The following is an 8,832-nucleotide window of genomic DNA, read 5'->3' as shown; positions in this document are numbered from 1 at the left end:
TTCTTTTAATTTACCTATTTTCTTGTCTCTCATTACTAAACTAATTTGTATAAAAATTTATATTTTTTTACTCAATTTTACAGGCAAAAAATATTTTCCAATGAATATTCTTCTTTTGGATATTTGCATTATCATTTGTGTCGTTCTGACATACCTGCCTACTCATTATTTCACAACTAAAGATTCCAATCTCATCATTGTAAATAATCGTATAAGCTTGGTTATATATTTAATACGTATGTTGCATAAATATATTGCTAGTTGACCTTTTCATATTATTAGCTCAAAGGTAATTCCTTTTTTTTACAGACAGTGCAGGAAATGGTGATGCTGTCAACCAGTGTGTTGAGTATCACATACATATCAAACTCTTCACTAGGGCATCTTTTATAATAATTTTGAAAAAAAAATTTCCATTTGGTTCTTAAGAATTGGAACCTGATGGGTACTTGTGATTCTTGACGATTTCGATTGTGGTTCCACTTATTTTAGAATTAGATCGGAACCGAAAAAATATAATGATTATTATTCTAATTTTTTAAAGAATTGAATTAGAACCTAAACATTGACACCTCTAAATCAAGATCATTTTGGTCAAAAACCTATAAAATCACAATTCCACCCCTTAAAATCATTTTCGTTAGTTTTCAAAATTATAAACATATCCTTTTTTTTACTATGCAATCATTAAAATCATATTTTAATTAATATTTTAAATTTCAAATAAACCCTTCAAATATATATATGCATTTGGACATTTCACCTTCTAGATACTAAATAAAAATTATGATAAAATATATTTGTTTGATTGATGATCATGATAAATTATTTACTCATTATAATGAGAGAAGGTCGAGTAGAAGTGATTCCAAAGCAAAATTTAGATTTCAAAAATACCCCTACCTTAACATTTAAATTTAATATGATTAAAGTCATTTTGGTTAAAATAAAGAAAATGTCAGTCAACTCTTAAATCAAGTTGGTTAGATTTAAATAATAATAATAAATCATATTTTTTTTACTTTGTAATCTTCAAAATCACCCTTGAATTAACATTTTAAATTAAATTACAAATAATCCTTTGAGAAACACGTGACACCTTCTAGTTTAATTAATTAAATTTCCTTATATTTGAATTTGTGTCCTACATTAGTGTTGAATTTTAGTCTGGATTCTCTCTATTTTCTTTATAAACCCTAACTCTGTGGCCTTTCGACCTTCCTCCTTTCTCTTAGAGAATCAAAGCCATCGAAATTACTCCCAATTTTACCAAAATATCTCCCGAATTCAATCATCGAAGATGGAGAATGAGAGCATCATATCATGCGAAAAGCTCGATCGAATGGCGAATTGGTTCGGAACCAGCGTTGCATCAGCGTTCTTCGCATCTCTTGAGAGGTTCTCCTGCATCAACCTAAGCACAACTGATGTCGAAGACGAAGAAGAGGCAAGGGATCGCCCTTTAATGCTCACCAATCCAGTCGTTCAGGATGGGCCCGAGACCAACGATGTCAATAAGCTTCCCGTTTGATCGATTGGTAATCGGTGTTAGTTTTCTTCCAATTTCCCTATAAAATTTCGATGTGTCGTCTCTAACAAATTTTCCATTTCTATAAAGAAGATTGTGTTGGTTATTAATTTATGGTGTTTCGTGAATTTTCATTCTTGTGCTTTTGTAGATATTGGGTTGGGTTTATCTGATTGATTGGAAACTATTTACTTTTATGGGTATTGGAAGATATTTATGATTAATTTTTATATTTTGGGTTCTCCCTTTTATGGGATTTTGTTAATTGGGGAGCTTGATTCGATAACCAATTGTGCTTCAGACGTTGAACCATATGTTTGATTGAAGAATTTGGGTTGACTTTGCCTGATTGATTGAAAATTCTTTACTTAGGTGGGTATTGGAAGACATTTTTTATTGATTTTTGTTTTTTGGATTCTCTCTTCTGTGGGATTATGAGAATTGGAGAGCTTGATTCAATAACCAGTCATGGTTCAGACATTGAACCATGTGTTTTATAGTAGAATTTGGGTTGGTTTTACCTGATTGATTGGAAACTCTTCACTTATGTGGGTATTGGAAGGAATTTATGATAATTTTTTCTTTTTGGGGTTCTCCTTTTTGTGAGATTATGGGAATTAAGGAGTCTGATTCAATAACTAATTGCGATCTATACATAGAACATGTGTTAAATTGTGGATCGTTATCGATGATGAATTCTTAGTTGTTAGATAAATGGGATTATCTTTGTTATTTCTAGTGTTGTTTTGTATCGAATTGTTATTGATAATGAATTTCTAGAATTGTACACAGAGTGGGTTCTCCCTTTAGTGGGATTATGGGAATAGGGGAGCCCAATTCAATAACCAATCGTTGTTTAGATGTAGAGCCGTGTATTAAATTGTGGATCCTTGATGATAATGAGTTCTCAAATTTTACATACATGGGATTATCTTTGTTATTTCTGTTGTTGTTTTGTAATGGATTGTTATTTCGAATCGTACATAGAGTGGGTTATCTTTTGTGTATCAAATGTGGTTAGTACTTCGGGTTGACAGTTTAAGTCAATTTATTTTTCAATTTTTTCGATGGGGAACTTAACCAACCTTCCTTAATAAGGATTGTGGGACTCATCACCATGAGTTTGAATCAAGGACCTCTATTTGTGTGAAGAGGTTTGGCAAAAAATTTATGCAGGTTGCCAACCTGGTGCAACTCGTGTCCTTCATCTGGGTTTGCGAGTCATCGTGATATTTCTGATATGGATGAGTTGGAATATAAAAAAACTTCCCATTTATCATGAACTTCTTTTCATATTTTCCTTTTGTCTCTTTTGATGATTGGATTTGTGTAGGCTGATGGATTTTAATCCTTTTTTCTTTCCGTTGGGACAATCAGTAAAGGTCCATATTTTAGTTAGATTAATGAGAGCCAGCTTTAAGTTCTTTAATTGTCTAATATTGGTTGAAATGATTGAACTTCTCCAATTCCCCTCATTTCCATATTCAAAAGCATTAATAATGAATGTTTCTGAGCTCAAGTTGATTTATTCAGAGCAACAAGTTTTTGTGTTTTAGTTTCAAGCTCAATCGTTTCCTTAATGTATATAACTATATGCCTTTTTCCAGCGTTTGATTATCCATATTGAAATATAGTACCTGAAAATTTGTTCTTCTCTTTTTCGTGCCTTAGCAACTGCTTATTCTCATTTTCTGCATTCAACTGTGGAAGGCTTTCAAATGAATTGTAGGTTTTCTGAATCTTCTCAATCAAAATAAAGTGTTTAGGACATTCTTTTCTTTTTTACATAGAAATAGTTTGCCTTGTCAAGGTTAAAAGCTTTTAAAATATTCCTTTCTCTACTACTTGGTTTAGTATTTTTGCTTTTCTTTTTCTGGACCAATGAGGTACCTCACTCCCCTCCCCCAACAACACCACCACCAGAAAGGGATACAATAGGTGTGTTTCATCGTCATCAAAGCCTTATCTAAATTACTTGGGCTTTGGTTGCCATATCCTACATTAAAGTGCATTCCTTCAAATCTTTCTTAGGACCCTTGTCTTCTTCAGGTTTCCCATGACTTGTCAGGGAAGGAGTCTTCTAAGGTTGTGATTCCAATATCAAAAATTTTGGATCAATCTTGTCCGAAGTAGATGTTCTGGTGAATTACTCATCACATGTGAGGGTGGTTAATACAGTGCAGAGAGCAAATCTGTTTGTCAAAGTTACAGACACAAACAATCTCCATGATTCTACAGTGGGACATTCACCTTAGGTGGTAGGTTCCTTCCAGAAAGAGTACTTGTTGAATAACTTAGCTACAGACTTGGAACGCAAAAGATCTCCTCATCTTTTTCTAAAAAATGATTGAGAACTATAACAAATGATATGTGGAAGATCATGTACGTTACTCTTTTTTGGATAAGTTTCGACACATATCATTCAAATGATTGTGAAAAGTACAATTGTTAAGGAAGAATGGTATTTGATGAATATTTGTAGGATTTTGGGTGCAATTGAAGAAGCAAAACTTTGTGCCTTCATTGCACCAATGTTTTAGGATACTTTGTTTCTATATGATTCAAAGCCAAGTTTTGTTAAATATAAATAGGTGGTTGATGTTATCTTTTAGTGATCTTTACCTAGTCTTTTTGGCATGAGTGAGCCTCTCAATCTGTGAACCAACAATTTCTACATGTTGGAATGTTAAGGTAGATGGACCAGTTTCTCAGAGTGGGTTGGACTGTTGGCCATCAACCAAACTAAGTCCTGCGTTAAATGTCTTGTTTGGATTTTAATCCTTTTTCTTTACACTGGAAAAGGGTACATTTGAAATCAATCCATTGTAAATATTTGAAATTAGGTATGTAGACCCTGTTCAAGGTTGAAGATTAGATTTTGTTCCACACTTCCATCAGATTTTCATTTGAAACATTTTAAGGTTGTAAATTGCCTGCAAATTCTCTTGATTTGCATTATAGTTTCCAAAATTCTGAGATTTTTCTTTGATCATTAAGTTTCTTGGAATCATCTAAAGTTTTAACCTCTAGTTACTATTTCCTTGTGTAGATTTTTTTTACATGTTTTGTGGAAACTTGTGTCTGCACAACATTGAATCCAATCTACTTATTTCACATGTGTTGAACCATGCTTCTGTCAGGGTTCTTACTTACACTATTAAACCTGTAAAAGAAAATTACCATCTACATGAAACACAAGAGACAACGATACAAAATTTCCAATAGAAGAATCTTGATTTCTGAATTGAAATTCTCTTCTCTTCTCTTTTCCATTAACAGCCATAGATATTAGCTATAAACGTAAGAACTAGAAAGAAATGCAACATTAGTTACATATTACTGCATACCCAAAATGGGTCTTCGTGCATGAAACATGTTCTGTTACCGACACATTCAATCTTCACGATCCTTCCAACAAACCAGCATGAACACACACCGTCGGATTATATACAACCTTGCCCTCTGCTCCTCCAAAACCCGTACTCTAAGAATCCGAACTCTGACTCGCTTTAACAAAGAAGAAGCTGAGAATTCCTCGGCCATCCTGGGCTCTCACCCTTCCTCCCCCCTTCTCCCAACTCTACTACACTTTAATTTAGAAATTCTCTCTTATATATACACGTAAAAGAATCCTGGAAGAAGTAGTGGGTGTGGGCGTTACAAACTTTGATTCAGTTTTTCTGACTGAACTGTAACTGATTCTAAAAGTAGTAGAGGGAGTAGAGTTTGATCTGTAGACTCAAAAGATAGCTTTAGAGTGCAGTGTTTTGGTTCCAAGTGTTATCTTTTGTTGGCTTGTTATGCGGAGTTTCAGGTTAACTGTCTGCTTAACCAACTCCTGAGATTATTACATGCGGAACACAGCCAAATTGCTTTTGTTTTATTCAATTTTCTTCTACTAAATTTGTTGGGGAAAGATTGTTGTACTTTTGGTATTTTAATAACATATCAACTACATTCTTAGCAGGGATTCCAAATCTCAATCTTCAATCATGGCCATTGAATTTTAGCCTTTTGGAAGAAATGATTAACTTTTAATCTCATGGTGGGCTCCATCAATTTATTTTATAGGCTTATAAGTTCCATACCTGTGGTGAACCCACTAAAGACAATCTACACCAGAGAGTGTTGTTGTTGTACTCCCTTGAGTAGGTTGGCAACCATACTCTTGGAATCCTTTACTGCCTGATTGATGATTTATATAGCCATTGGATTTGAGGGTATTTTTATTTATTTATTTTTCTTGGGTTTTGAATAATCCCATGTCTCTGTTTATAATAAATATGATGAAATAACATGCTAATTCATGGATAGAAATCTAATTCAAGGGTTGGTGAGATGGCCAAGAGCACGCCTCTGGGATTTATCCCTGAAATTTCCCGGTGGGTGTGTGTGAAGAGGTGACACTAAGGGAGACACAAAAGTGACACAATGATGTGGTGGTGCGCACATAGCCGTAGAAGCTTTTTCTACGGTTACGTGCACAACATTACATCATTTGTGTCGCTTTTGTGTCTCCCTTCGTGTCATTCTAGCATTTTCCTTTGAAAAAAAAGATAATTAATTTTTGGCATGATCCAGTGTTTTGAAAATGGACGATTATAAAATTTCCACCAAACTCTAAAATTTAAAATTCAAATTAAAATTCAAATTCAAATGATTGCATTTTAATGGTCCAAGATAATTTGAGTCGTTAAGGTTCAATAAATACATTTTGAAAATTGGATTTTATACTGAAAATGCCCTTACAAAAATCTTTTATTTGATTTTTTTTTCTTTTTCTTTTTCTTTTTGAAAATTCATAGAATTTTATCCAACCAAAAGTTAGTAAGGGTGAAATCCTAACTAACTTACTAAGGGTACTCAAATATTATCTGGTGGTAATCAATATTTTAGCGGTGTGGGTCATTGATGGCCATTTAGATATTTATAAGGGTCAATTTTGGAATTATGTGCCTTTATCAACCCAATGAGGTGCACAACAGCTACGTAGCAGTAGCTTGGACAGACGAATCGAAATTCAAAACTGTCCCTGAGTTTCGGGTTTCTCTCTTTCGAATGAGAGAAGAGGACTGAGATTTGAGTGTCTGAATTACCAGCGAGATTCAAGGTGAGTTTCCGTTTCTCGAAATCCTTTTTTTTTGTCTTTTATTCATTAGGGTTTCGCGTTTTAGGGTTTTAGGTTTTATGCTTCCCCTTACACCCCATTTCTTAGGGTTAGGGTTTTATATTTGCTCAAGATAGACATCTAATCTAAATCTAATAATCTGTTTTTAGGATTAGGTTTCTCTCTATTATGGGGTAGTTCTAGGATTTTGAGAAAGAGTCGTATTTTGTTTAGTTTCAAAGAGGGGTTTTTGCTAAAATGCTCCGGTGATGTATATCTTTTCATATGGCCCCTATAAGCTGGCTATCGTTCCAATTACCGAAGAAGCTTTTTTTTTTCATTAAAAGCTAAATGTGGAACTGAAGAGACATCTGAGGAGAGTTTTGTGTCGTGTGTGACAGGTTGAGATTAAGTATGTAAAGATACTTGTAGTAGGGCTGGCCCGAACTTAACCCGAGCTCAACCTGATTGATGAGTGAGACTGGACCGAGCTATGTAGAAGATGAGCCTGAGTTAGAATATCTCAACCCGAAGTCAACCTCGGGTTGAGGGTACGAGCAACCCTACTCAACAATATATAAATATTCTTACATTAATTATAGATTTTTTTGTTTAGTTTTTTATTTATTTATTATTCTATCTTATTATTATGATTTGTGGAAAATTAGTTAATATCAATGTGAACTTTGCTTTTTTAGTATGGGGATAATTATAAAAGCACCCCCACCATATTCGATTATTTTGTTTTATATGGGTTAAAAGTTTCAAAATTAGCTGATTTTTGGTGGGGATGATCTCTATGATGAGGAGATCATTCTCACCAAAAATCAACCATTCCGAAACCTCTAACCCCATCAAAACAAGTTCAAGGATAGTAAATCATCCTTCATCTTTTTTTTTTTTTTTGTAAACCAGTTTTAATGGGGTTAGAAGTTTTGGAATGGGCTGATTTTTGGTGAGGATGATCTCCTCGTCATAGAAATCATCCTCACCAAAAATCAGTTTAATATGAAACTTTTAACCCATATAAGACATCAATTCGGCTATAATGTGGGTTGCCCTTATTAATTAGTGGGGTGCTTTTATAATTACCATTAGTATGGTTTGTCTAAATATTCCCTCAATGATGAATTTGAATGATGTATGTGATTTTATTTACTAGTAGTTTTGCTTTTAATGTTGTAATTTTTTTTTTAAAATATAAATTTTGTTTGTTAATCAAAATAAAAGTAGGTTTTCAATGAGCCCAATCTGACCAAACCACTCAAAATTACTTAACTCGAGCTGATCTCAACTCAATTCAATTTTAGAAGATTAAGTTTGGGTTGGTGAACTTAGGCCTGATGGTTGGGTTGAGTTGAGCTCAGGTTGACGGTTTTGCTACTTGGGTTGAGCTTGGCTTTACCCTCCAACTCACTCAGGTTGCAGCCCTAACTTGTAGAGTAGGGCATCAATTGGCACGTGTTTAACCTGAATCGAATTTCTAGATTTGTTTTCTACAACCTATTAGAGTTGGTTATAAAGGAACCTAATCGAGTTCAATTCAATTTTATTCCCCATTCAAAATCTCTTTTTATTTTATTTTTTATTTTTTATTGTGGATGGTTAAAAGCTTCTCAACGTTTTTAAGTTGGTAGATATTACATAATGTTCTTCAAGTTTTCATATTAACAATGAATTTCGAGATTAAAGTGTGGGTCCTTGAAGTTTATTATTTGGTAAAAAGATTCATTTTAGATTTTGAAAAAAAAATTTAAATAATTTCTTTAATGGATCAAATTGCATTATTTATTAATGTTTTTGTAGATAACAATGATTCATAGATTTTGTAGAAGAGAGAATTTCATTATCAGGCAAAGTGTTTGTCTCTCTAGATAATGTGTTCAAGAAATATGTAACATATACTGACCCAAAAAAAATTGTTTAATACACGTTGATTGATATTAGAAGTGTTTAGCTCAAACCAAATGAGGATAGATAGCGTAGGGGTGTCAATGGTCGGTCCTAAGAAAATTAGTCATAACCGCTATTTTTTTTGTTTTGGATATTGTCGGTTCTACCTTTAAAATAAGTGGAATCGGAACTGCCAAGAATCACGAGTATCCGTTGATTTCGTTTCTCAAAAATCGAACGAGAATTTTTTTTTCCAAAATCATTATAAAAGTTTTTCCTTTTAAAAATTAATATATTATCTAGA

The 8,832-nt window shown here is 33.3% G+C and overlaps 1 long non-coding RNA gene across 1 annotated transcript; it reads left to right on the top strand.

Annotated features, from left to right (window-relative positions):
• The first annotated feature begins 1,031 nt into the window (after positions 1-1,031).
• LOC147390878 (uncharacterized) lies at positions 1,032-7,374 on the top strand. The gene is made up of 2 exons (XR_015182792.1): positions 1,032-6,638; positions 7,037-7,374. It is a non-coding gene; the product is annotated as an uncharacterized LOC147390878 (long non-coding RNA).
• The last annotated feature ends 1,458 nt before the right edge of the window (positions 7,375-8,832 follow it).

Source organism: Akebia trifoliata, chromosome 11, assembly GCF_017979445.1.
Source record: "Akebia trifoliata isolate Shusen 1 chromosome 11, ASM1797944v1, whole genome shotgun sequence".
Taxonomy (NCBI): Eukaryota; Viridiplantae; Streptophyta; class Magnoliopsida; order Ranunculales; family Lardizabalaceae; genus Akebia; species Akebia trifoliata.
Note: the sequence above shows the minus strand (reverse complement) of the source record. Positions and strands in the feature narration are given on the sequence as shown.